At 42.6% G+C, this 26,802-nt stretch overlaps 1 protein-coding gene across 5 annotated transcripts in view; it reads right to left on the bottom strand.

The window, feature by feature from the left end:
- ARHGEF25 (Rho guanine nucleotide exchange factor 25) overlaps window positions 1–26,802 on the bottom strand; it is a 360,287-nt gene that overhangs the window by 97,274 nt on the left and 236,211 nt on the right. Inside the window, exon 1 of one of the 5 annotated variants that reach the window (XM_056562586.1) lies at window positions 14,142–14,218. The exons of the other annotated variants lie outside the window; for them this stretch is intronic. The gene's annotated coding sequence lies outside the window, so the exon portion shown is untranslated. Of the gene's footprint in view, window positions 1–14,141; window positions 14,219–26,802 lie in introns of those variants that run through there. 5 annotated transcript variants of the gene reach the window in all.

The following is a 26,802-nucleotide window of genomic DNA, read 5'->3' as shown; positions in this document are numbered from 1 at the left end:
CTGCTTATCTTGTGAGGAAGTAAAGTTATTGTATGTTACAACCTAGTCCACCTGTCATCAATTTAGTTATTTGGACATGATTTGAAAACACATACCCCTGTCTATATAATGTCTCACAGCTGGCTTACACATATCAGAACAAAAATCTAGTCATAAAGTGGAAAGAACTGCCTGTAGAGCCCAGAGACTAGATTGTGTGATGGCACAGATCTGGGGAAGGGTGCAAAAAATTCAGCTGCACTGAAAGTTCCCAATAGCACAAAGGCTTCCATAATTCTTAAATGGAAGAAGTTTGGAACAACCAGGACTCTACTTACAGCTGACTACCCTACCAATCCAAGTAATCAGGAGAAAAGGGTCTTGGTAGAGGGGCGACCAAGAACCTAATGGTCATTCTGGCTGAGCTCCAAAGATCCTTTGTACAGAAGGAAATAGCCTCTAGAACAGTGGTCTTCAACCTGCAGACCTCCAGATTAGGGATCGACCAATATCGATTTTTTAGGGCCGATACCGATAATCTGTCACATTTCAGGCCGATAGCCGATAATTTACCAATATTCCGGTATAAATTATCGGCTATTTCAACCCCACCCCCCAGGGGGGCAGTAGCCGTTGCAAATCAATGATTTAAAGCAGGCGCTTTAAATCAATGAACTGCAGGGGCTTTTGCCAGGCCAGAGACTGCCACCGCCCGCTTCTCTCCCCCTGCCTGTCCTGGGGTCCTGAGTCTAACCACCACAGTTGCCCCATCGCCTCCAGCCCATCCTCTGCCCACAGACTGGTGGTTAGACTCAGGACCCTAGGACAGGCAGAGGAACAGAAGCGGGCGGCGGCGGCGGTCTCTGGTCAGACAAAGGCCACTGCAGTTAATTGATTTAAAGCACCCGCTTTATATCATTGATCTGCAGCGGCTTCTGCCCCGCCGGGGGGGGGGGGGGTGTTGAAATAGCCGATAACTTATACCGGAATATCGGTATAAGTTATCGGCTATTGGCCTGAAAGGCGACAGATTATCGGTATCGGCTCTAGTCATTAGTATCTCCTCGTCTCTCCCTGGGTCCCAGTCATTAGTGTCCACTCAAAAGATTTCTTTGCTCTATCTGTTTCTAGAAAAGCTGGATGTTGCCATGCATGTCCCTCCTCTTTCCTAGACTCCTAAAACATATTTTTTGTCCCAGACTCCTGAATGGCAGGAAACCCCAGAGTATATGGAGGTAGTGTTAATCTTGGCAAAAAAAAACCTGTGTACGTATATGATTTCTACAGAATGATTCCAGCAGGATTAATGAGAACATAGCGCAGATTATGGCTGGCAGGAGTATAAATCAGGTTATTGTGCTCTTTTCATTTTAAACAATTAGCAATTATGTGCATTATGCTTCTTCTCCTTGTGTTCTATCTTCAGACATATTTGACTATTCATTCGCCTTTGAGAAAATGGCAAGAATGACTTTGTATCTAGTCTAGATGTTCTTAATAAAATGTGTCATTGAGATTTTGCTCTTGTAATTCCTAAACATGAACGTGCAATAGCAAAGACAGATAAATCCATAGATGCATACACCCACGCACTCAGGCTGAGCAAAGGTATTTGGAGTCAAGCCTTGGTTTAGAGCTAGTTTAACAATGACAACAGTGATCCCTGACAGCGTCGGAATGGTACTATGGAAATCACTGCATATCAAAGTACACAGGAGCTGCTAATACTCAACAATAGGTGATGTAAACAGCACACCAGACACAAATACCAAAAAGCATTCTCTTCCTTGATGATAGCTTGATGCTTAGGTTACAGACCACCATCCAACCCTAGAAGAGGTTCTAGAGATATGTTTAAAGGGGTACTCCGGCCCTGAGACATCTTAAGATGTCTCACCGCTGGGGACCCCCGCAATCTTGTGTTCGCCACCCACCTGTTTGAGCTGCACGCCGCGGTGCCAGCTTACAAACAGCCGGGTGGCGACCACGGGGCCGGAGTATCGTGACATCACGACTCTGCCCCTGTGTGACACGTCATTCCTACTACCCCCCCCCCCCCTCGACCATCACGCCCCCTCCCATAGACTTGCATAGCGAGGAGTGACGTCACATGGGGGCAGAGTCGTGACATCACGATACTTCGGCCCCATAGTCGCCACCCGGCTGTTTGTGAGCTGGGGCGTGCAGCTCAAACAGGTGGGTGGCAAACAAAAGATTGCGGTGGGACCCCCGCGGTGAGACATCTTATCACCTATCCTTTGTAAAAATGACAGTGGAGAAGATGCGCACAACTTTGGTGCAAAAAGACACTGCGCCAAAGTATTGCGCCAAAGTTACGGGGGGAAAAAACACATAAATCCTTTGATAAATACCCCCCAATGTATCCTCAGTAATAGTAAGAATAATAAAAATACATACAAAACTAATGCAACACAACTGTGCCTTGGTATCTATTATGTTACCAAATAAAGAGAAAAAAGAGTTAGATGTCACATACTGATATTACTTAGAGTGCAGTGCCCTGTGGTGGTGTGCACTGCCAGCGGTGCATTATGGTTACTGAGCACAGATCACATACTGATATTACTTAGAGTGCAGTGCCCTGTGGTGGTGTGCACTGCCAGCGGTGCATTATGGTTACTGAGCACAGATCACATACTGATATTACTTAGAGTGCAGTGCCCTGTGGTGGTGTGCACTGCCAGCGGAGCATTATGGTTACTGAGCACAGATCACATACTGATATTACTTAGAGTGCAGTGCCCTGTGGTGGTGTGCACTGCCAGCGGTGCATTATGGTTACTGAGCACAGATCACATACTGATATTACTTAGAGTGCAGTTCCCTGTGGTGGTGTGCACTGCCAGCGGAGCATTATGGTTACTGAGCACAGATCACATACTGATATTACTTAGAGTGCAGTGCCCTGTGGTGGTGTGCACTGCCAGCGGAGCATTATGGTTACTGAGCACAGATCACATACTGATATTACTTAGAGTGCAGTGCCCTGTGGTGGTGTGCACTGCCAGCGGAGCATTATGGTTACTGAGCACAGATCACATACTGATATTACTTAGAGTGCAGTGCCCTGTGGTGGTGTGCACTGCCAGCGGTGCATTATGGTTACTGAGCACAGATCACATACTGATATTAGAGTGCAGTGCCCTGTGGTGGTGTGCACTGCCAGCGGTGCATTATGGTTACTGAGCACAGATCACATACTGATATTACTTAGAGTGCAGTGCCCTGTGGTGGTGTGCACTGCCAGCGGAGCATTATGGTTACTGAGCACAGATCACATACTGATATTACTTAGAGTGCAGTGCCCTGTGGTGGTGTGCACTGCCAGCGGTGCATTATGGTTACTGAGCACAGATCACATACTGATATTACTTAGAGTGCAGTGCCCTGTGGTGGTGTGCACTGCCAGCGGTGCATTATGGTTACTGAGCACAGATCACATACTGATATTACTTAGAGTGCAGTGCCCTGTGGTGGTGTGCACTGCCAGCGGTGCATTATGGTTACTGAGCACAGATCACATACTGATATTACTTAGAGTGCAGTGCCCTGTGGTGGTGTGCACTGCCAGCGGAGCATTATGGTTACTGAGCACAGATCACATACTGATATTAGAGTGCAGTGCCCTGTGGTGGTGTGCACTGCCAGCGGAGCATTATGGTTACTGAGCACAGATCACATACTGATATTAGAGTGCAGTGCCCTGTGGTGGTGTGCACTGCCAGCGGTGCATTATGGTTACTGAGCACAGATCACATACTGATATTACTTAGAGTGCAGTGCCCTGTGGTGGTGTGCACTGCCAGCGGAGCATTATGGTTACTGAGCACAGATCACATACTGATATTAGAGTGCAGTGCCCTGTGGTGGTGTGCACTGCCAGCGGTGCATTATGGTTACTGAGCACAGATCACATACTGATATTACTTAGAGTGCAGTTCCCTGTGGTGGTGTGCACTGCCAGCGGTGCATTATGGTTACTGAGCACAGATCACATACTGATATTACTTAGAGTGCAGTTCCCTGTGGTGGTGTACACTGCCAGCGGAGCATTATGGTTACTGAGCACAGATCACATACTGAAGTATTCACATAATAAAGTGGTTGTGCCTGTGTGGGGTCTGTCAAACAACAAAAGGCTTAGACAAAGTTTTAACCTCTGACTCTAAATATTTCTGAGAAAGAATCTCCAAAGGGCAGGTCCCAAGATTCATAAACTATACAACTAGTGTTTTCTTACAATATGAGCTTTACAAGAAGGGAAATTATCATTAAAAGATAATGGGGGGTAGGGCTGGGCGGTATGACCAAATATGTGTATCACTGTATTTTTTTTTAACTTACGGCGGTTCCACGGTATATAACGGTATTTTCACCCCCCCAATCATGTGACTCGCGCACGGTATTCAGCGACCCCCCCCCCCCCCAAATCATGTGACCGGCCAGCGCTGTTCTGCCCCCCCCCCCCAATTAATGATCAGCCCAGCGGGGTACTACTCACAGATGTCAAGCACTGCCCTCCTCCTCTTTGTTGGGGGCCGCTAGCGATGGACCTCACGGCTGTGCGGGCATGCTGGAAGTTGTAGTTTTGCAACAGCTGGAGGTCCGCAGGTTGAAGACCACTGCTGTACGCTGTATCCCTATGCCCGGGCTGCAAAAGATACAGAAAATAAACTTAAAATTCACCTACATCGGCCTCACGCTGGGGACTGGAACGCCGGACAGCCGTCAGTCTATCACTGGCCGGAGCGATGCCCCGCCCCGGCCAGTGATAGGCTGAGCCCACTGTCATGTAAGAAGCTGGCCAGAGCTCCTTACATGACAGTGGGCTCAGCCTATCACTGGCCGGGGCGGGGCATCGCTCCGGCCAGTGATAGACTGACGGCTGTCCGGCGTTCCAGTCCCCAGTGTGAGGCCGATGTAGGTGAATTTAAAGTTTATTTTCTGTATCTTTTGCAGCCCGGGCATAGGGATAAAGCGTACAGCAGTGGTCTCAAACCTGTGGACCTCCAGCTGTTGCAAAACTACAACTCCCAGCATGCTGGGAGTTGTAGTTTTGCAGCATCTGGAGGTCTGCAGGTTGGAGACCACTGGCGTACAGTATAGAATTCCAGCGCCCGGCGGCCCCCAACAAAGAGGAGGAGGGCAGTGCTTGCGGGTGACATCTGTGAGTAGTACCCCGCTGGGCTGATAATTAATTGGGGGGGGCAGAACAGTGCTGGACAGTCACATAGAATTAGTTCCCCGATGTGGGGACAGCGCTGCGCTGATAATACATTCCCGAGGGGGAGGGGCCCAACCGGTATTGCGGTATGGGGGAAAATTCATGTCGTGCAGCCCAAAAAATTTGGTATTCGGTATGAACCGGTATACCGCCCAGCACTAATGTAGCAAACCTTTTACTCCATTACTTAATGTATGTAGCAAACCTTTTACTCCGTTATTTTGGCTGTAGTTTGTCTCTATTTTTGGTGCAGTTGCTTTGTAGAGGCAAATAATGAATGGAGTAAAAAGTCATGCACCTCCTCCACTTTTCATGAATACCCCTTAATGTCCTATTAGGACATACAGAAATCATAAGGGGTCCCTGCATAGGACCCGTCTCTATGACCTCTGTATTACATGGATGGTCTCTGACTAGACATGGGTTTTCCGTGGGTGTTAGGAAGTTGCCACCTTTTTTAAAAATGGGGATGTCTGTAGTGAAACAATTCTTTTTATTGATATAAGCTACAGAGGAAAATTATGATCTATTATACAGCACTATGGGGTTATTTATTATATACACTGCTCAAAAAAAATTAAGGGAACACTTAAACAACACAATGTAACTCCAAGTCAATCACACTTCTGTGAAATCACACTGTCCACTCAGGAAGCAACACTGATTGACAAACAATTTCACATGCTGTTGTGCAAATGGAACAGACAACAGGTGGAAATTATAGGCAATTACCAAGACACCCCCAATAAAAGAGTGGTTCTTCAGGTGGTGACCACAGACCACTTCTCAGTTCCTATGCTGCCTGGCTGATGTTTTGGTCACTTTTGAATGCTGGAGGTGCTTTCACTCTAGTGGTAGCATGAGACGGAGTCTACAACCCACACAAGCGGCTCAGGTAGTGCAGCTCATCCAGGACATGCTGCAGTTTAAAGAAATGGCCCAATGCCATGAATCCAGGTGCCAAGAGTTGAGTTTACTGCTGTAACAATTGGTCGCTAGGGTAAGAAAACGTTTGCTTGGTGTAATATTTGCACAGTTGCTCAACTATAGAAATCAGTGAACTGCAAAGATTGGTTCAAGCTTTGTGCTCTGGTATCTGACACTTTTTACATGTCCTATTAAATGGTGTAGATTTGCGCAAAAAAAAGGAGGCTTTGTGCAAAAAAAAAAAAACACTTCTAATTTTAATTTGCGCAAATAATAAATACAGCTCCACTGAATAAAGTGGAGTACGGTGCACCAAACAGTAGACAACTTTGAAAGATGTTCTACCGAAAATTGCGCAAAAAATGCAATTGCGCAAAAGTTGCAGGGACATTTAGAACATTGAAGTGGTGTAAAGCCAATGATAAATGTTCCCCAGAGACACTAAACAAAACTTTCAGAAAAGGGAGAAGGGATGTAATGAGTGTTACACTACTACACGTATCATTTTAATCAAACAATAATTATAAACAATGAAGAGAGGCGATAAACCAGCGACACATTTAATTATCGGATCTGAAACCTGAAGCACTTCACAGTACAGTCTGGAAAAGACTAATGGCACATTAGCGGCACCGCCATTTACTCTGAGGACGGCTATTTTTAACCAGTCCAACTTTTAAATCTAGACAATGTGAAGCTCTGACAGCTCCACACTAAACCCTCGTATGGTTGTCATTGAATATGCAAATATTGCTGCCAAATTGCTTTGTCTTCTCTTAATATACCTATTTAATGTTTTAACTGTCTTAATTTTACTTTATCGCCTACTGAGGGAGAAATTGGTGCTGGGCGGTATACCGGTTCATACCAAATACCGACATTTTTGTGCTGCACGATATGAATTTTACCCCATACCGCAATACTGATTTGGCCCCTCCCCTTCGGGAATGAATGAATCATCAGCCCAGCACTGCGCTGTCCCCATCGGGGAACTTATTATATGTGACCCGCGAGCGCTATTCTGCCCCCCCAATTAATTAATAACCCAGCGCTGCGCTGTCCCCATCGGGGAACTTATTATATGTGACCCGCGAGCGCTATTCTGCCCCCCCAATTAATTAATAACCCAGCGCTGCGCTGTCCCCATCGAGGAACTAATTATATGTGACCCGTGAGCGCTGTTCTGCCCCCCCCCCCCTCCCAATTAATTATTAGCCCATCGGGGTACTACTCACATATCACCTGCAAGTGCTGCCCTCCTAGTCCTCCTGCTTGTTGCGGCCGCCGGCACCGACACTTTATACCAGTGGTCTTCAACCTCCAGATGTTGCAAAACTACAACTCCCAGCATGCCCGGACAGCCAACGGCTGTCCGGGCATGCTGGGAGTTGTAGTTTTGCAACATCTGAAGGTCCGCAGGTTGAAGACCACTGCTCTATACTGTATCCCTATACCCGGGCTGCAAAAGGTAAACAAAATAAACTTTAACTCACCTTCCCCGTCGGTCCGGACCTGCTTCCTAGGGAATGGAACGTCAGAGAGCCATCAGCCTATCACCGGCTGCAGCAAAGTTCCGCCTCGGCCGGTGATAGGTTGAGTCCACTGTCATGTAAGAAGCCGGCTTCGTACATGACAGTGGGCTCAGCCTATAACCGGCCGAGGCGGAACATCGCTGCGGCCGGTGATAGGCTGACGGCTCTCCGACATTCACGTCCCAAGGAAGAGCGTAAGGCCGCCGTAGGAACATGCGTTAAAGTTTATTTTGTTTATCTTTTGCAGCCCGGGCATAGGTATACAACGTACAGTATAGAGTGTCAGCGCCGGCGGCCGCAACAAACAGGAGGATGAGGAAGGCAGCGCTTGCGGGTGACGTGTGAGTATTTACCCTGATGGGGATAGCGCAGCGCTGGACTAATAATTAATTTTGGGGGGGAGAAGAATACCGTTATATACCGTGGAACCGCATAAGTTACAAAAATAGCGCGATACACATATTTGCCCATACCGCCCAGCCCTAGGAGAAATATAAACACGTTTCCTTATTCTCCAAAATCTCTGCTTATTGTCTAAGCCCCTATTTATTTCCAACATAAAGAGAAAATACTACAGACCTCTGTCCTGAAAATAGATTTTTCTATAACTTACCCCTCTGGGCTGGGACTGGGTCCAAGTAAGGCTTCATGCGTATTACCATTTTATGCTTCCATAAAGTCTTGTCCATAAAGAATTGTACAGAGCCATAATTTTGTGCCCATAGTAGGCTTTGGCACCAGAAAGCATTTCTATTAGCCTTTACATTGCCTCCAGACACCGTAACATATTTTACTGGATGCTGTATAATGGAGCTAGAGGTACAATACCAAAAACACTGCGGGGGAATTTATGAAAGGCTACATGCCAGTCTTGTGCAAAAATACTTTACTTTTTTATGATAGATGGTGCAGATTTCTGCATCTGGTGCATTGATAGAACCATGAGATGCGCTTAAGTTATTAAAAGGCATGAGCACTTAAAGGGGTACTCCGCTGGAAAATATTTTCTTTGAAATCATCTGATGCTGGAAAATTAAACAGATTTGTAAATTACTTCTATTTAAAAAAAAATCCCAATCATTCCAGTACTTTTTAGATGATGTATATACTACAGAGGAAGTTCTTTTATTTTTGAAGTTATTTTCTGTCTGACCAAAGTGCTCTCTGCTGACACCTCTGTCAATGTCGGGAACTGTCCAGAGCAAGAGATGTTTGCTATGGGGATTTTCTCCTACTCTGGACAATTAAAAGTGTCAGCAGAGAGCACTGTGGTCAGACAGAAAGGAAATTCAAAAAGAAAACAACTTCCTCTGTAGAATACAGCAGCTGATAAGTACTGAAAGGATTGGGATTTTTTTTATAGATGTAATTTACAAATTTGTTGAACTCTCTGGCATCCGTTGATTTAAAAGAAAATGTTTTCCAGTGGAGTAACCCTTTAATAAATCTGGCACATCTTAACCAGTTTTCATTTACTTAGACTGAGACCTTAGAGACTGAGACCTTAGTCTTAATACATTTCATAGTAGTCCATAGAGCCAGGGCCTTTCTATTCTCACTCTCCTTATTATAAGAATCCAATCTAATTTTAGGTAAAAAGCAAAAAATACAAGGGGGGATTTATAAAAACCTGTCCAGAGGAAAAGTTGCTGAGTTGCCCATAGCAACCAATCAGATCGCTTCTTTCATTATTAACAAGGCCTCTGAAAAATTAAAGAAGCGATCTGATTGGTTGTTATGGACAACTCAGCAACTTTTCCTCTGGACAGGTTTTGATAAATCTCCCCCTATGTGTTTAGAGCCTTATTCACACAGTAAGGTTATTTATATTTTTTGGGTCCAGGAGTGGATCCTAAAAAAAAAGATCCATAATATGATTCGAATACAAGTTTATTGCAGTACTTCTAATGTCATCCAAATAATATTATAAAACGTAATAGGATCATGACCACTATTGTCTGTCGATAGTAAGCAACTACAAGCCCAATAACCACATTAACCCTTAAGGACCCGGGGTTTTTCCGTTTTTGCATTTTCATTTTTTCCTCCTTACCTGTAAAAAAATCATAACTCTTTCAATTTAGCACCTAAAATCCATATGATGGCTTATTTTTTGAGCCACCAATTCTACTTTGTAATTATGTCAGTCATTTTACCCAAAAATCTACGGTGAAAAGGAAAAAAAAATCATTGGGAGACAAAATTGAAAAACAAAAAGCCATTTTGTAACTTTTGGGGGCTTCCGTTTCTACACAGTACGTTTTTCGGTAAAAATGACACCTTCTCTTTATTCTGTAGGTCCATACGATTAAAATGATACCCTACGTATATAGGTTTGATTTTGTCGGACTTCTGGAAAAAATCATAACTACATGCAGGAAAATGTATACGTTTAAAATTGTCATCTTCTGACCCCTATAACTTTTTATTTTTCTGCGTATAGGGCGGTATGAGGGCTCATTTTTTGCGCCGTGATCTGAAGTTTTTAGCGGTACCATTCTTCCATTGATAATACTTATTATATAAATTTTTTCATAATATAAAAAGTGACCAAAAATACACTATTTTGGAATTTTCTTGCGCGCACGCCATTGACTGTGCGGTTTAATTAACAATATATTTTTATAATTCGGACATTTCCGCATGCGGCGATACCACATATGTTTATTTTTATTTACACTGTTTTGTTTTAATGGGAAAAGGGGGGTGATTCAAACTTTTACTAGGGAAGGGGTTAATTGATATTCACTTTTTTTTTTTTTTTTTCACTTTTTGCAATGTTATAGCTCCCAGTGCTCTCTGCTGACATCTCTGTCCATTTTAGGAACTGTCCAGAGCAGCATATATGTTTGCTAAGGGGATTTTTTTCTTCTACTCTGGACAGTGCTTAAAATGGACAGAGATGTCAGCAGAGAGCACTGTGCTCGTGATGTCAGCAGAGAGCACTGTGTTCCAAAAAGCAAAGAATTTCCTCGGTAGAATTCAGCAGCTAATAAGTACTGGAAGGATTAAGATTTTTTAATAGAAGTAATTTACAAATCTGTTCAACTTTCTGGAACCAGTTGATTTAAAAAAAATTGTAAAAGTTTTCCACCGGTGTACACCTTTAACAACGTGTTCCCTATTACACGGTATTTGTATTCCACAGATTGTTCCTGTAGAGTAGTGTTTCCCAACCAGGGTGCCTCCAGCTGTTGCAGAAGTACAACTCTCAGCATGCCCAGACAGCCTTCGGCTGTCTGGGCATGCTGGGAGTTGTACTTATGCAACAGCTGGAGGCACCCTGGTTGGGAAACACTGCTGTAGAGAAACAGTAAGTAATTTCCTCAGAAGCCTGATATACTTATCACTAGAATCAAACACACTTGGGACGGAAGGAATGATATAATAAGATTATCCAGTTCTCCAGTATATACATAGACTACAGAAAAAAAGGATCACTTATATGGGGATAAAAAAAGATGTCCCTGGGATAGACTTCATGTAGACTATGGCACAAATACACCATCTATCCCAAAGCTGATGTATCGAAGGGTAAAGACGAGTAAACACTACTCAGACTCCAAGACATGTCCAGAACAAAGTACTATGGGTCCCAGTGCAAACATTTGGATGCACATCACCAGCATCCCCCTCCTCCCCCCAGTGGTGGGGGCCAGCAGTGCTATAACAATGGCCGGGGGAGTGGAGACTGTTGTGTGCTGATGAGCAGTGTAGAGGAAGCCTCAGGTCAAAGTGAGTGCCGATTCTTGCCGGGCCTTCTTTCCGCGTGCGTGCACCCAATCCCAGCACTGCAGCTACTGCCAATGTGCGCCACCTACAGGCAAAAACCTTGCAGCCCTGAAGCTGCCATTGACATGTCACTTCATTTTTTGCATGGCTCCTCTCTCCCATTGACGTCAACTGTTTTTTTTTTTTTTTTATTGTTTTTTTTTTATTTTCTTATTTTTGTAAACATCTGCATGGTTTCTGTGTGAAAAACCATGCAGTTACTGTATTTGGTACTCTGCTTACCTGGTGGAGACCAAAAAAAAGCATCCTTTTGTTTCCATTGTTTCTGTCATGTCAGTACACATCAGTGGGCATAACTTCTTGTACAGAACGGTGCAGCAAACTTATTTCATAGAAACAAAGTATAATAAAATTAATTAAAAAAATTTATGAATTAATTAAAGGGGTATTCCAGGCCAAAACTTTTTTATATATATCAACTGGCTCCGGAAAGTTAAACAGATTTGTAAATTACTTCTATTAAAAAATCTTAATCCTTCCAATAGTTATTCGCTTCTGAAGTTGAGTTGTTGTTTTCTGTCTAACTGCTTTCTGATGACTCACATCCTGGGAGATGTGCAGTTCCTATGGGGATATTTTCCCATCATGCACAGCTCCCGGGACGTGACATCATCATTGAGCAGTTAGACAGAAAACTTCAGAAGCTAATAACTATTGGAAGGATTAAGATTTTTTAATAGAAGTAATTTACAAATCTGTTTAACTTTCCGGAGCCAGTTTATATATATATATATATATATATATATATATATATATAAAAAGGCTTTGCCTGGAATACCCCTTTAATAAATAAATATAAAAAAGTATACAGCGTGGTATATGTTTTTTTCAATAGGAGCCTATGGGCAGCAGATGCCAGTAAATGCCTATACTGTGACATATGTCAAAGGAGATCATTATAACTGTTACCTCAGATGGACACAGGGAAACACATTGTAAAAAAAGAACAAAAAGGTGAGAATAGATTTGAGGTGATAAATGACATGCTAACAACATGACTCTCGTACATGACTCTAGTACAAAAAAGATTAAAGGGGTATTCCAGGGAAAACTTTTTTTTTAATCAACTGGCTCCAGAAAGTTAAACAGATTTGTAAATGACTTCTATTAAAAAAAGCTTAATCCTTCCAATAATTATCAGCTGCTGAAGTTGAGTTGTTCTTTTCTGTCTGGCAACAGTGCTCTCTGCTGACATTTCTGCTTGTCTCGGGAACTGCACACAGTAGAAGAGGTTTGCTATGGGGATTTACTTCTACTCTGGATAGTTTCCGAGACAGGTGCCATCAGAGAGCACTTAGACAGAAAAGAACAACTCAACTTCAGTAGCTTATAAGTACTGAAAGGATTAAAGGGTACCTTTCATCAAAAAAACTTTTGATATGTTATAGATTAATGTATGCAGAATAACTTTCCAATAAGCATGTTATTAAAAAATATGCTTCTTTCTATTTAATTTTCCACTTTGAAAAAATGACCACTAGGGGTCTCCCTACCAGTCCTTTTTTATTATTATTTTTTTTTTATAGATTTCAGACTTATGCTGGAGTCCTAAATCTCAGACTTCAGCTGGGACACAGACAAACTCAGCACTGCTCCCTGCCAGGGAGTGAGTCTGTGTCCCTGCTGCAGTCTGAGATATTAGGACTCCAGCATGAGTCTGAAATCTATAAAAAAAAAAAAAAAAAGGACTAGTAGGGAGACCCCTAGTGGTCATTTTTTCAAAGTGGAAAATTAAATAGAAAGAAGCATATTTTTTTATAACATGCTATTGGAAAGTTATTCTGCATACATTAATCTATAATATATTAAAAGTTTTTTTTGATGAGAGGAACCCTTTAAGATATTTTTATAGAAGTCATTTACAAATCTGTTTAACTTTCTGGAGCCAGTTTTATATACATACATACATAGTAGGGGAATATGCAAATCAGCTCATTACATCACCTTCTCAGGCCCCTCATCTCAGCCAAGCCAGATCACCCTGCTCTGTACTGACGAGGGGCAAGAACCCCGAAACAGCTGTCTGCAGATGGGTCCCTCTTTCCTTCTGAAGAGAGAGTTCTGGTTTGGCATTAATCCCGATTAGCTTTTTATATTCCGTAACTGGAGCTAAGCTGATACCAGGGAACATTTACTGAGAAGGTGATGTAATAAGCTGATTTGCATATTCCCCTACCCAGAATGCCTGCGGAGTGCTTAGTGGCCCTTGAAAGCTCCGTCACACCAGGAGTGGTGAACTCGCCCTAAGTTAAATACTCATCCCGTTTATATATATACATACGTATACATAAAGTTTTTTTCTGGATAACCCCTTTAAAATGGAGACAAAAGGGAATAGTGTCCAGTAAGCGTTGCACAGACAGAAGGGATATATGACTATTGATAAGTAGGCTGGCACATAACAAGAACATTATGATCCCACCAAATACACAAGGTTCCATCTGTCTTACATTCTGACTGTGAAACAGAGATCTTATTTTACAATCAAACCGAGAACACCAGTGGAGCGTGCAATGTTTTCCATGTGGAGGCTGCTAAACCATCCAAACCAAGTTTTATTGATGCTCTCAGATTAACCCAGTATAAGACAGATCCCAAATTCATTCTTTACTGCATTGCCTACCTGTTCCTAACTCTTTCCTAATCCCCAAATTGTTTTGGCTTACCTTCTCTTTCTCCTCACCTTCTAAGACCCAAAACATTTGGGGAGATTTATCAAAACCTGTGCAGAGGAAGAGTGGTGCAGTTGCCCATAGCAACCAATCAGATTGCTTCTTTCATTTTCCACAGGCCTCTTTAGAGGCCTGTGGAAAATGAAAGAAGCAATCTGATTGGTTGCTATGGGCAACTGCACCACTCTTCCTCTGCACAGGTTTTGATAAATCTCCCCCATTGTTATTATCTTACTAAAAGGGTTATATTAGGGCTTATTTTTTAATGGAACAATTTACTGGCACCCTTTATTTTATATATAATAAATAACAAAAAAATATACACAATTGCACAATTTTGTGGGGCAATCATTTTTTCTGAATTCACCGAACAGTAAAGCTTACATGCCGAATGTGCTGCATGAATCATGTGACAAGAAAAAAAAAAATCAGCCATTTTGAACTTGGGAATTTTTAAACATTTACACCATGGGACCCTGCAGGACCAGGAATCTGTACAAAAAAAGAAGGTTGCAGCAGCACTCTTGGTCAAAAATGGAGGCTCTTAGTAGCACTTTTTGAGCAAAACGTGTCACCCATCCACCACGCGGAGGTGGCCTCATTTCGGATGGGACCCTAACACTCATTTCACTCACCTCTGCTGGGCATATGGCCTCTGACTGGGTGACGCGCTGGATCCACTAGTCAGACCAGACAGAGACCCAGCAGAGGTGAGTGAAATGAGTCTTGAGGTCCATCCGAAATGAGACCAACTCTGCGTGGTGAATGAGGGACAAGTTTTAATCAAAAAGTGCGTTAAGAGCCTCCATTTTTTGACCCTCTTGGTCAACCTTCTTTTTTGTATACTCTGTATTTGCCACAGCAGCGTGCACCCCTGTATTAGGTAGTTGTGCTGGCTTTTCTTTTAGTTTTTGTTCTTGTGGATTAGGAATGTGATCATTTGATAGTTTGGACAATTACTGAGCAGTGATAATAATTACATTGTTTTTAACTTGGAATATGGGAAATTTGGGTTATTAGAATTTGAATTTGAGAAGGGGTTTCTATAAATATATTTTTTTAAATGTACGCTTTTTTAGTCTCCATTGAGGACATTTATAAGTAATTTCTCGGTTGCTTACATAGATCAATGCAATGCATATGCTATGTTATCGGCGCCCTGCTGGTCAGATCATTCTTTGCAGGCAAAGGCCTAGTAGACAACCAATTGGCACACCTCTGGCTAAGCATATACTGTGGAGCCTGAAACCTGAGCCCTTTGCCTTCACAGCACCGGTGCAAAATCCTTCAAACTCTGTACAGGTGATGGAACTTGCAACTTGACAGTGACTTACCGTATTTTTCGCCCTATAAGACGCACCAGCATATAAGACGCACCCAATTTTAAAGGTGCAAAATCTAGAAAAAAAAAAGATTCTGCACCCAACGGTGATCTTCAACCTGCGGACCTCCAGATGTTGCAAAACTATAACTCCCAGCATGCCCGGACAGCCGTTGGCTGTCCGGGCATGCTGGGAGTTGTAGTTTTGCAACATCTGGAGGTCCGCAGGTTGAAGACCACTGGATAGGAGGTAGTACTCACGTGTCCCCGCCACTCCGGACCCGTCACCGCTGCCCTGGATGTCGCTCCATCGCTGTTGCCGCGTCCCCGGGGTGTCCCCGAAGCTCCGGACGTCTTCCTCCCCGGGATCCAGGCTCTCCGTTACCGTCATCACGTCGCATTCATCGCGTCGCTACGCACGCCGCTCCTATTGGATGACGGGACAGCGTGCGCGCCGACGTGATGACGTCGAAGGAGAGAGCCGCTATGTAGGGGATCGCGGCACGGAGCAGACACCAAGGAGGCAGGTAAGGGCGCCGACTGAGCAGCCGGGTTACTGTCCCTTTCGCTTCAGACGCAGCGGTCAGCTTTGATCGCCGCGTCTGAAGGGTTAATACAGGGCATCACCGCGATCGGTGATGCCCTGTATTAGCCGTGGGTCGTCCCGGCCGTTGATTGCCGCAGGGACCACCGCCGCGATAGGTGTGTATTCGCCGTATAAGACGCACCAACTTTTCCCCCCCAGTTTTGGGGAAGAAAAAGTGCGAAAAATACGGTACTTATAGCAGGCTTATTTTGAACAGGTTACAGGACAGGGATAAATTTAGGAGTAACACTTTACTTTGTTCTAGGTGTAGGCATGCCTAGAAGAGCAAAGCTAGAAGCTTTTACTTCAGCAAAAACCAGACAGACGGGTTTGAGTCCGCCCCTCTGGGGAAAGGCTGGACTAGGGACTCTTCCCACAGGCTTCTTGAAGTTTCTATATTGTAACTGTCTGGAAAGCATCATATGAAAAAAACATCATTCATCTGATACAAGGCATATGCAAATTATTAACCCTTACACTTACATTACTCCTCAGCATATGCTATTAATGCACCGTTATGAACCAGACAGCTAACTGAAAACCAAAACCAAAAATGCCCTGCCCCCTTTTTTTAACATCGTTTTTTGTTACATTTTATTACTTTTTGGGGATGTGATGTGACCAAAATCAGCAATTTTTGCATTTACATTTTTTTAGCGTTTACGCCATTCACACTGCAGGATCAGAAACAAAATAATTTAATAATTGGGACAATTACGCACGTGGCAATACCAAATATGTTTATCTTTATTTTTTATATAGAAAATGGGAAAAGGAGGGTGATTTAAACTTTTATGGAAGGGGTTAATGGATGTTTTTGTTAAACTTGTATTTAACTTTTTTTTTTTTTACACTTTATTAGTCCCTTAGGGGACTTTTAGGAGGAATCATTAGATTCCGCCTACAGATCAATGGAGTTCCACAGAACGCTATAGATCTGTGTGCTCTGCGATCATTTGGTTGAGCCTGCTTAGCCAGGTTCAATGAAATAGAGAGCAATGGACCCAAGGAATGCAGAGGTAAGCCCTCCGGCTACCTCCACAGTGACTCGCCTGAGGGGGGCGATCCATCCCACTGGACCTCCAGGGAGTGTTTAAAGGGGTACTCCGTTGTAAAACTTTTTTTTTTTTTAAATCAACTGGTGCCAGAAAGTTAAACAGATTTGTAAATTAAATATACGTAATGAAGAATTGTAGACTGCACTCACCCAGGTGGAAGTTCAAAGTATTCTTTATTTAGCAAACAGAATGGCGGTGTCAGACAGATGAAAAGACAGGAACGCTGAGGACCTCATCGTGCAGGTAACAGCTGTGTCATACTTCCGTACTTCGTCAGACCATGGAGAGCGTGTGATAGATGGCATGCCTTCCATTGATTTCTATCAGCACTCAGGCATCATCGGTGCTCCCATAGAAATGGAGTGCAAGCCATCTAGTGATAGACGACACACGCTCCTCACTGAGCGAGACGGTCCGGAGATCGTGGGAGGTCCCTGTGGTCGGATCTCCGCGATCAGCCACTTATGCCCTATCCTGTGGATTGGAGATAAGTAAATTTTGCCTGCAGTACCCCTTTAAGTATCCTGCAGGAAAAGGAATTCTCCTTAGACTTGTTTGGGGGGGATTTATCAAAGCTGTCTATTTCCCGCATCAATATAGACCAAACTACAGAGGGTTAGGCTGATCTATTGTGCGCTTAATTTATCAAAAGGTGCACGGCTCTTGATAAATTCTGTGCACAGACTTCGGGATCTACGGTTTACACTGTATTTAAACCTGCTTCAGTATGGTCTGACATTTCAGCGTATTTTTGCCCAATGCAAATTTTCGCCAAAAAGTCGCTTTTGATATATTCAGCACCAATGCATTTTTCCATCTAAAATAGCCTAGAGTGCACTAAAATAGACTAGAATGCATCATGTTCTAAAAATCCTCTAAAGAAAATGTCTTGAAAAAGTCGCATGTATTTAGACTGCGACTTTCTGTGCGACAATTTTAGACTGGAAAAAACTGTCTAAACCTTTGATAAATCTAGGCCTTTGACTGTTATCAAGACATTCCAGAATAAACAGCTTTAGCATGTGAATGCATTGTAATATATCAGTGATTATAATAAAAAGTGTGCTAGTCTACTTCCCTATCTATCTCTTATTGACTTTAATGGAGAGTGCACACATCTTAACCAGGAATTAAGAATGTTGTCTGGATTGATGGGAGTCTGCCCATTACCATAAAAGGTTTACTCTTTCAACTCCATATAGTTCATTTTGCATAATAAAGATAAAGTAGCAGGAAAAAATAGAATAGAGCGCATTATATTCTATTATGCTAAGGTACACCGCCAGAATCCATGACTCCAGACAAGACAGCTGGTGCTGAGTTACTACACTGCTCAAAAAAATAAAGGGGACATTTAAACAACACAATGTAACTCCAACCACTCAGGAAGCAACACTGATTGACAATCAATTTCACATGCTGTTGTGCAAATGGAACAGACAACAGGTGGAAATTATAGGCAATTAGCAAGACACCCCCAATAAAGGAGTGGTTCTGCAGGTGGTAATCAAAGACCACATCTCAGTTCTTATGCTTCCTGGCTGATGTTTTGGTCACTTTTGAATGCTGGAGGTGCTTTCACTCTAGTGGTAGCATGAGACGGAGTATACAACCCACCCAAGTGGCTTAGGTAGTGCAGCTCATCCAGGATGGCAAGTCAGTGCGAGCTGTTGCAAGAAGGTTTGCTGTATCTGTCAGCTTAGTGTCCAGAGCATGGAGGCGCTACCAGGAGACAGGTCAGTACATCAAGAGACATGAAGGATGCCGTAGGAGGGCAACAATCCAGCAGCAGGACCCCTACCTCTGCCTGTGTAAGGAGGAGCACTGCCAGAGCCCTGCAAAATGACCTCCAACAGGCCACAAATGTGCATGTGTCCACTCAAACGGTCAGAAACAGACTCCATGAGAGTGGTATGAGGGCCCCACATCCACAGGTGGGGATTGTGCTTACAGCCCAACATTGTGCAGGACATTTGGCATTTGCCAGAGAACACCAAGACTGGCAAATTTGCCACTGACGCCCTGTGCTCTTCACAGATTAAAGCAGGTTCACACTGAGCACATGTGACAGAGGTGAGAGAGTCTGGAGACGCCGTGGACAACGTTCTACTGCCTGCAACATCCTCCAGCATGACCGGTTTGGCGGTGGGTCAGTAATGGTAAGGGGTGGCATTTCTTTGGGGGGCCGCACAGCCCTCCATGTGCTTGCCAGAGGTAGCCTGACTGCCATTAGGTACAGAGATGAGATCCTCAGACCCCTTGTGAGACCATATGCTGGTGCGGTTGGCCCTGGGTTACTCCTAATGCAAGACAATGCTAGACCTCATGTGACTGGAGTGTGTCAGCAGTTCCTACAAGAGGAAGGCATTGATGCTGGCGACTGGCCCGCCTGTTCCCCAGACCTTAATCTGATTGAGCACATCTGGGACATCATGTCTCGCTCCATCCACCAACGCCACGTTGCACCACAGACTGTCCAGGAGTCCGCCACCTCATCAGGAGCATGCCCAGGCATTGTAGGGAGGTCATACGGGCACATGGAGGCCACATACACTACTGAGCCTCATTTTGACTTGTTTTAAGGATATTACATCAAAGTTGGATCAGCCTGTAGTGGGGTTTTTTACTGTGATTTTGAGTGTGACTCCATATCCAGACCTCCATGGGTTGATAAATTTGATTTCCATTGATAATTTTTGTGTGATTTTGTTGTCAGCACATTCAACTATGTAAAGACGAAAGTATTTCATACAATTAGTTCATTCATTCAGATCTAGGATGTGTTATCTTAGTGTTCCCTTTATTTTTTTGAGCAGTGTATATGCCCCTACTAAATCCTGCTGAGAGGCATGAGAGGAAAAGGCTCTACTGAACCTAGGAGGAAGGTATAAATCCATGTCATTTGCTTTCAAACAATTGACACCATCACACTTTATACACACAACCATGTGCTCCTTGAGAGAATGTAGAGATGTGACAATTTCAAAGATGTTAGTAGATGAGATGAGATACTTGAGTAGAAGACAGCTAAAGTAGTGTTCCTCTTATATGTTGCTTATACAGGATTATTCTTTAAAAGCAATATGGAGCTGATCCTAAGCTTAAGAATAATACTCAGGTTTGATGATACTGAAGATTCTACTTGACTCTACAACCCCCCAAAGTACTGGAAAATTTTACCAGCATTCTCGGGCTGGGACATACTGCTATAATAGTGGTGCAAAAATGTGTCTGTATTATGCTTAAATACTTTGCATATCCATGTATACATGATTACCAAATCCTGTGAATAGGCAAAATATAATACTTCAATGTTTGCTTCATAAGAAAAGTATGGCTAACCTGTCCCTACAAAATGTTCATCCAACAAAAAAGGTATCTAAAGATTCTATGATTTTGCATCTGCATCATTGAACTAATTCTTATGTTATGTCATAAAGAGAAACAAAGCAAAAGATAAATGATATTTGTATAGTCGCATAACTCACTCCAGCTTGTTTTCTTGTTGTAGGTTGATTGTTTTACTACTTGTAATAATTTACTTTAGGGCTCAACCAAATTACACAACGGTAAAGAAACAAACATGGGAGGAATGAACTGTACTGTCCACAGAATTGTCTCCAAGGAGGAGAAAAAGTAAAATAAATAAATGAAACCTCCGCAATAACAAAAAAAACAAAAAACAAATCGCAATAAATAGAATACAGGAAAGTCACATGTGGGATAAGGTGGAAGATTCCAAACAGTCTTTATAAAGATGGGATTTACTGAGGTTTAGGACAAAACTTGGGCCACATGGCACCCTAAAGTGACAACTGAAATTCACGAAAGTGACACCTTAACGTCTGCTGTTTTATCATTTTCACGGTGGTTTCACACTTAGCATTTATTTTCAACCCTTCATGTTTTTTGGCCAAAGTCAAAGTCTGAAAGTCTAAAGAGAAATAAAACATGCCCTACAAATAGTATCACAAAGGTGGGCAGTATGGTGGCTCATTGGTTGGATTTGTTGCCTTGCAGCACTGTGGTTATGGATTTGATCAAGGTCAAAATCTACTTGGAGTTTGTATGTTCTTCACATTTTGTGTGGCTTTCATCCAGGTCCCCCAATTTCCCCCCATACCCCAAATATATACTGATAGAGTAAATTATTATTTAGGTTCTTAGCACCAATGGACTGGGATAGGGACTGTTGTGGGTAATAATCCCTGTACAGCACTGAAGAATATTTTAGTGTTATACAAATGAATAAAATAACATAAACTTCTGAAAGAGTGAAGGATGCCTAAAGTTGTTATTAATATCACAAGCAAACTTGCAATTTTTCAAAGAGCTCAAATATTCAGGAAGAAGCGTATACAATAGCTGAAGCATATACAACTGTGATCACCATAAAAAAGGGATAAAATGAAGATATTTTTGATTGATTCAACATCTAGACACTGCTGTTCTATCACTGCCCGAATGTAAGACAAACCACTGTGTGAACTTGGCAGTGGACCTGACAGAGTCCACCAGGGTCACCAAGACTTCAATGGATTCTCTGTCAATGGCTTATTTGCATCAGGACTAAAACAGACATGGCAGGTTAAGCCAGAGCTGCAGCAGAAATCTTCCTCCTATTCCATCCATAAGCTAAAAAAAAACCTCTAACTATTCTAACATTCCGGCCTGACCGCAGATCTGATGACCTGAACCGAAAGCTGTCATTTACGATCATCAGAAATTTAGTCTGGCCAAGATTTACATCCGTAATAGGAAAGCAAAAATATGCATTTTACATGCTTGTGTGAAACTGGTCTTTCATGGAGGGATTAGGAAGAGGAACACCTAACGTAGATGCCAGAACTCTGCAGGTCTCATTCAGTAGCTCTTGTACATCTAGGAGCAGGGGTATAAATTTAGGGTGTACAGACATTGTCATTCCGTCTGGCCTTGTGGATAGTACTATCGATGTGAATGGTTGTTTTGCAAGACTCCATTCATTTGCTTAAAGGAAGTCTGTCAGAACAGAAAGGTAGAGCAGGTGACACTTATGACAAGCATACTTACCTTGCCTTGTTTTGTGCTCAGGTTCTCCGCTATCTTCCTCTGTATATTCCGTTCCGGGGCATCACATGGAGCATGGGTGGAGCTTCCTGATGTCACCGCTGCTGCTTCTCTGCTGGGTCCCACTCCTAGCAAACAGAAGCGGTGACATCAGAAAGCTCCGCCCATGACCCATGTTGGCCCCGGTGCTAAACCAACGGAGGAAGATAGCGGGAGAACCGGAGCACAGATCGGAATCAGGTAAGTATGGTTGTCATCAGTGGCATCTGCACTACCCACCTGTAATAACAAGTAAGTGCAGATGACACTGATGAGATTCCCTTTAAGATTTAAAGGGGTACTCTGATGGGGAAAAAATAATTTAAATCAACTAGTGCCAGAAAATTAAACAGATTTCTAAAGATTTAAAAATCTTTATCCTTTCAGTACTTATCAGTATTGTATGCTCCACAGGACGTTCTTTTCTTTTTGAATTTCTTTATTGTCTCACCACAGTGCTCTCTGCTGACACCTCTGTCCATGTCAGGAACTGTCCAGAGCAGGAGCAAATCCCAATAGCAAACCTCTCCTGCTCTGGGCAGCTCCTGACATGGACAGAGGTGTCAGCAGAGAGCACTGTGGTCCGACAGAAAAAAAAAAGTCAAAAAGAAAAGACCCCACTGGGATTTCTATTGGTAGCTATGAAGAAATTGGAAACCAGCTTTGTTCAGAATAGCGGTTCTTCACCAGCAGGCAAGGCTCGATCTCTGCCACTTAAGGAAGAGGCCAATGCCATACAGGCAACCCAACTTGGCCATGCAGGGGATGCGACATAATGTCTTCAGCCGAAAACACCCAGGACTTCAAGTCATGTGCATCATGCCAGCAGCTCCATATAAACAAAGTCATGTAAAGAGCACACAAATTATATACATACAATGTACAAGCTTCTGCCATAGAAAAATAAAATAGCACAGCATGAAAATGTTATATAAAAACAATGCACAGCAATTTTCTTTACAACTGCAGATTTTTTTTCCAGATTTGAAGAGCATTTCACCCTTTGCATTGCAATTGGTAAAAATCACAACGAAATCAACTCATACAAATTTTGCTGTGGATCTCTGTGGAAATTTTGGCTGTACGTGAGGCTGGCTATGACTACCAAGTGATAGTTTTTGGATTGGGGCACAGGAGCTACAACTGACAACTTGCGAAAGAGCATCCCGTATTGGCTGTCAAATAAAATAGTCCGTATTACGTTTTGACTCCGGTTTAAAAACCGTACTGCAACCGTATACGTTTTTTTATTTTTTTATCATGCACGTCAATGGGAAACGCACATGTATACAGTTCCATACGGGAAACTGTATACGGTTTTTACTTTGCACATGCACATTTGCATCCTAAAGTCCCCACCCAACACCCCTCCCATTAAAAATGGACAAAATTATCAAAAACTTATGTTTTTTTTTTAATTTTTATAAAAACGGATGGAACTGTATGCACTTTTAAAAACAGTATACAGTTTAAAAACGCATAAAGTTTACTTTTTCCCATACTGTTCCATCCGTTTTTTGCCATACGGTTTCCTTTAGAAAAACGGATTGAAAACAGTATGGCAAAAACGTGATGTGAACCCAGCCTAAGGGCTGGTTCACATCCCGTTTTCTCCTATAACGGGAGGGGAGCGCATACGGCAGGGGAAAGCTAAAACCTTGCGCTCCCGTATGCCTTTCTATGCGCTCCTGTATGTCATTCATTTCAATGAGCCGGACGGAGTGAAACGTTCAGTTCGGTCGGCTCATTTTTGCACCGTATGCGCTTTTACAACCGGACCTAAAATTGTGGTTGACCACGGTTTTAGGTTTGGGGAAAAAGCGCATACAGAGCAAAAATGAGCCGACCGGACCGAACGTTTCACTCCGGCCGGCTCATTGAAATGAATGACATACAGGAGCGCATAGAAAGGCATACGGGAGCGCGAGGTTTTAGCTCCTCCCTGCCGTTTGTGCTCCTGTATGGGAGAAAACGTGATGTGAACCCAGCATTAGGGTGCATGCACACCACGTTTTTGCAATACAGTTCCCGTATACGGAACCATATAGAGAACTGTATGCATTGACTTAACATTGTAAACCGTATGTCAAACGCATCATCCGGTTTAGTCCGTTTTGCGTCTTATACGGTTTTGTCCATTTTCTTTACCCGTACCCAAAACTGTAGTCTACCACGTTTCTTGGTTCGGGTGAAAAACTGTATTAAACCGTATACGTTTTTTTTTTTTTAACATGGGAGTCAATGGGAACCGTACAGAACTGTATGTGCGTACGGTTCCATCAGGTTTTCACCATACGGTTTTCGACTTTGCACAGTTTTTTTTCTTGGAATTTCAATCAAACAAGTGAAACTTTATTCAAAATGGAGTGAAAAGTTAAAAACGTATACGTTTATTTTTCAAACCGTATACGGTTTTCAACTGTATATGGGTTAACATTTGTACACACGTTTTGATACAATTTAGTCAGGTTTTGAGGGATCCGTTTTTCATCAAAAACCTGATATGGGAACTGTATTGCAAAAACATGGTGTGCATGCACCCTTATGCAGCTTTCATATTGGTCCATGGCTAATAGTGCTGACCCGGCTGAAGACCAGCTAAATCAGTGGTCTCAAACTGTAGCCCTCCAGATGTTGCAAAACTTCAACTCCCAGCATGCCCGGACAGCCAACGGCTGTCCGGGCATGCTGGGAGTTGAAGTTTTGCAACATCTGGGGGGCCACAGTTTGAGACCACTGTTATGAATGATTATAGTCACGTCTATATTCACCAGTACGTACATGGTACAATATATAGTGCACTCTCCCGTGTTGACAGGTTTCGGCCAGGCAGCAATATCCAATCTTTTTCATGCCGTGTCTTGTTTTCTTCTGACTTCCCTGATGGAGTGAGCTCAGGCTGCGCTCTCATTACACGCTGTTTATACACGGCTGTGACAGAAAGCTTGATTTTAGGATTACATAAACAATGTACTTTTAGAAGAAGGGGAAAAAAAAAAAAAAAGAACTAAAAAGTTCCACACGGGACTGAGGCCCAGCAGAGCGAAGAACAAATGCGATTTAAGACATGATGTAATGTGCCGGCACTGTTATAGTGTATGCCGTTCTGCTCAAGGGACACATACAGTATGTAATGGGCATAGGAAAAGAGGTTTATTACTATGGCAAGAAGGAGTTCTCTACACTATTGTTTATAGCACATTATCAATAGCATTAAAGAAAAAACTTTTTATATATCTCAACTGGCTCCAAAAAGTTAAACAGATTTGTAAATTACTTCTATTAAAAAAATCTTAATCCTTTCAGTACTTATGAGGTGCTGAAGTTGAGTTGTTCTTTTCTGTCTAAGTTCTCTCTGATGACACGTGTCTCGGGAACTCGGGAGTAGAAGCAAATCCCCATAGCAAACCTCTTCTACTCTGCGCAGCTCCCGAGACAAGCAGAGAGGTCAGCAGAGAGCACTGTTGCCAGATAGAAAATAAAACTGAACTTCAGCAGCTGATAATTATTGAAAAGATTAAGATTTTTTAATAGAAGTAATTTATAAATCTGTTTAAGTTTCTGGAGCCAGTTGATATTAAAAAAAAAAGTTTTTTCCTGGAATACCCCTTTAAAGGAATCATATCCATGAGCAATATAATGTGATTTGGCAGGGAACAGTGACTAATGAGGCCTACTCCAATATGCTCATAACAGAAATGTATTAAAGGGGTGTTTCGGTGGAAAAAAAAAAAAAAAGTTAAACAGAATTGTAAAATACTTCTATTAAAAATATATTAATCCTTTCAGTACTTATCAGCTGCTGAAGTTGAGTTGTTCTTTTCTGTCTGACAACAGTGCTCTCTGCTGACACCTCTGTCTGTCTCAGGAACTGTCCACAGTAGGAGAAAATCTGCATAGCAAACCTCTCCTGCTCTGTGCAGTTCCTGAGACAGACCAAGGTGTCAGCAGAGATCACTGTTGTCGGAACAACTCAACTTCAGCAGCTGATAGTACTGGTAGGATTAAGATTTTTTAATAGAAGTCATTTACAAATCTGTTTAACTTTCTGGAGCCAGTCGATATGAAAAATATAGTTTTTCACTGGAATACCCCTTTAATATGTAATATTTTGGGGTCTGAACAAATAGGCCTAGAAGGAAAGGGGCTGCAGGATTAGAAAGTAATATACTGTATATACAGCGGGTGAAATAAGTATTGAACACCTCACCATTTTTCTTACTAAATGTATTTCCGAAAGATGCTATAGACATGAAATGTTCACCAGATGTTGGTAACAACCAAAGTAATCCATAAATACAGAATCCAAAACAAATAAGCTCACAAATTATGTGTATTAATGTGAAATAATACAGGGGAAAAGTACTGAACACATGAAAAAAAAAGGAAGAGCAAAAAAAAGCCATGGAAATCCAAGACAACAGCAGAAATCTATCAGTAATTAAAAAGCAATCCAGCCCCTTGTTAGTGTAAATTAATATCATCTTGTTCAGTCCCGAATGATGGCTACAAAATGGTCTCATTGACAAGATATCACACAAGACATATCTCATGATGGTTAAAAGCTAAGAGCTGTCTCAAGATCATCACAACCTAATTGTT

Source organism: Hyla sarda, chromosome 2, assembly GCF_029499605.1.
Source record: "Hyla sarda isolate aHylSar1 chromosome 2, aHylSar1.hap1, whole genome shotgun sequence".
Taxonomy (NCBI): Eukaryota; Metazoa; Chordata; class Amphibia; order Anura; family Hylidae; genus Hyla; species Hyla sarda.
The sequence above is the reverse complement of the archived record's forward strand: the minus strand, read 5'-3'. Positions and strand labels throughout refer to the sequence as shown.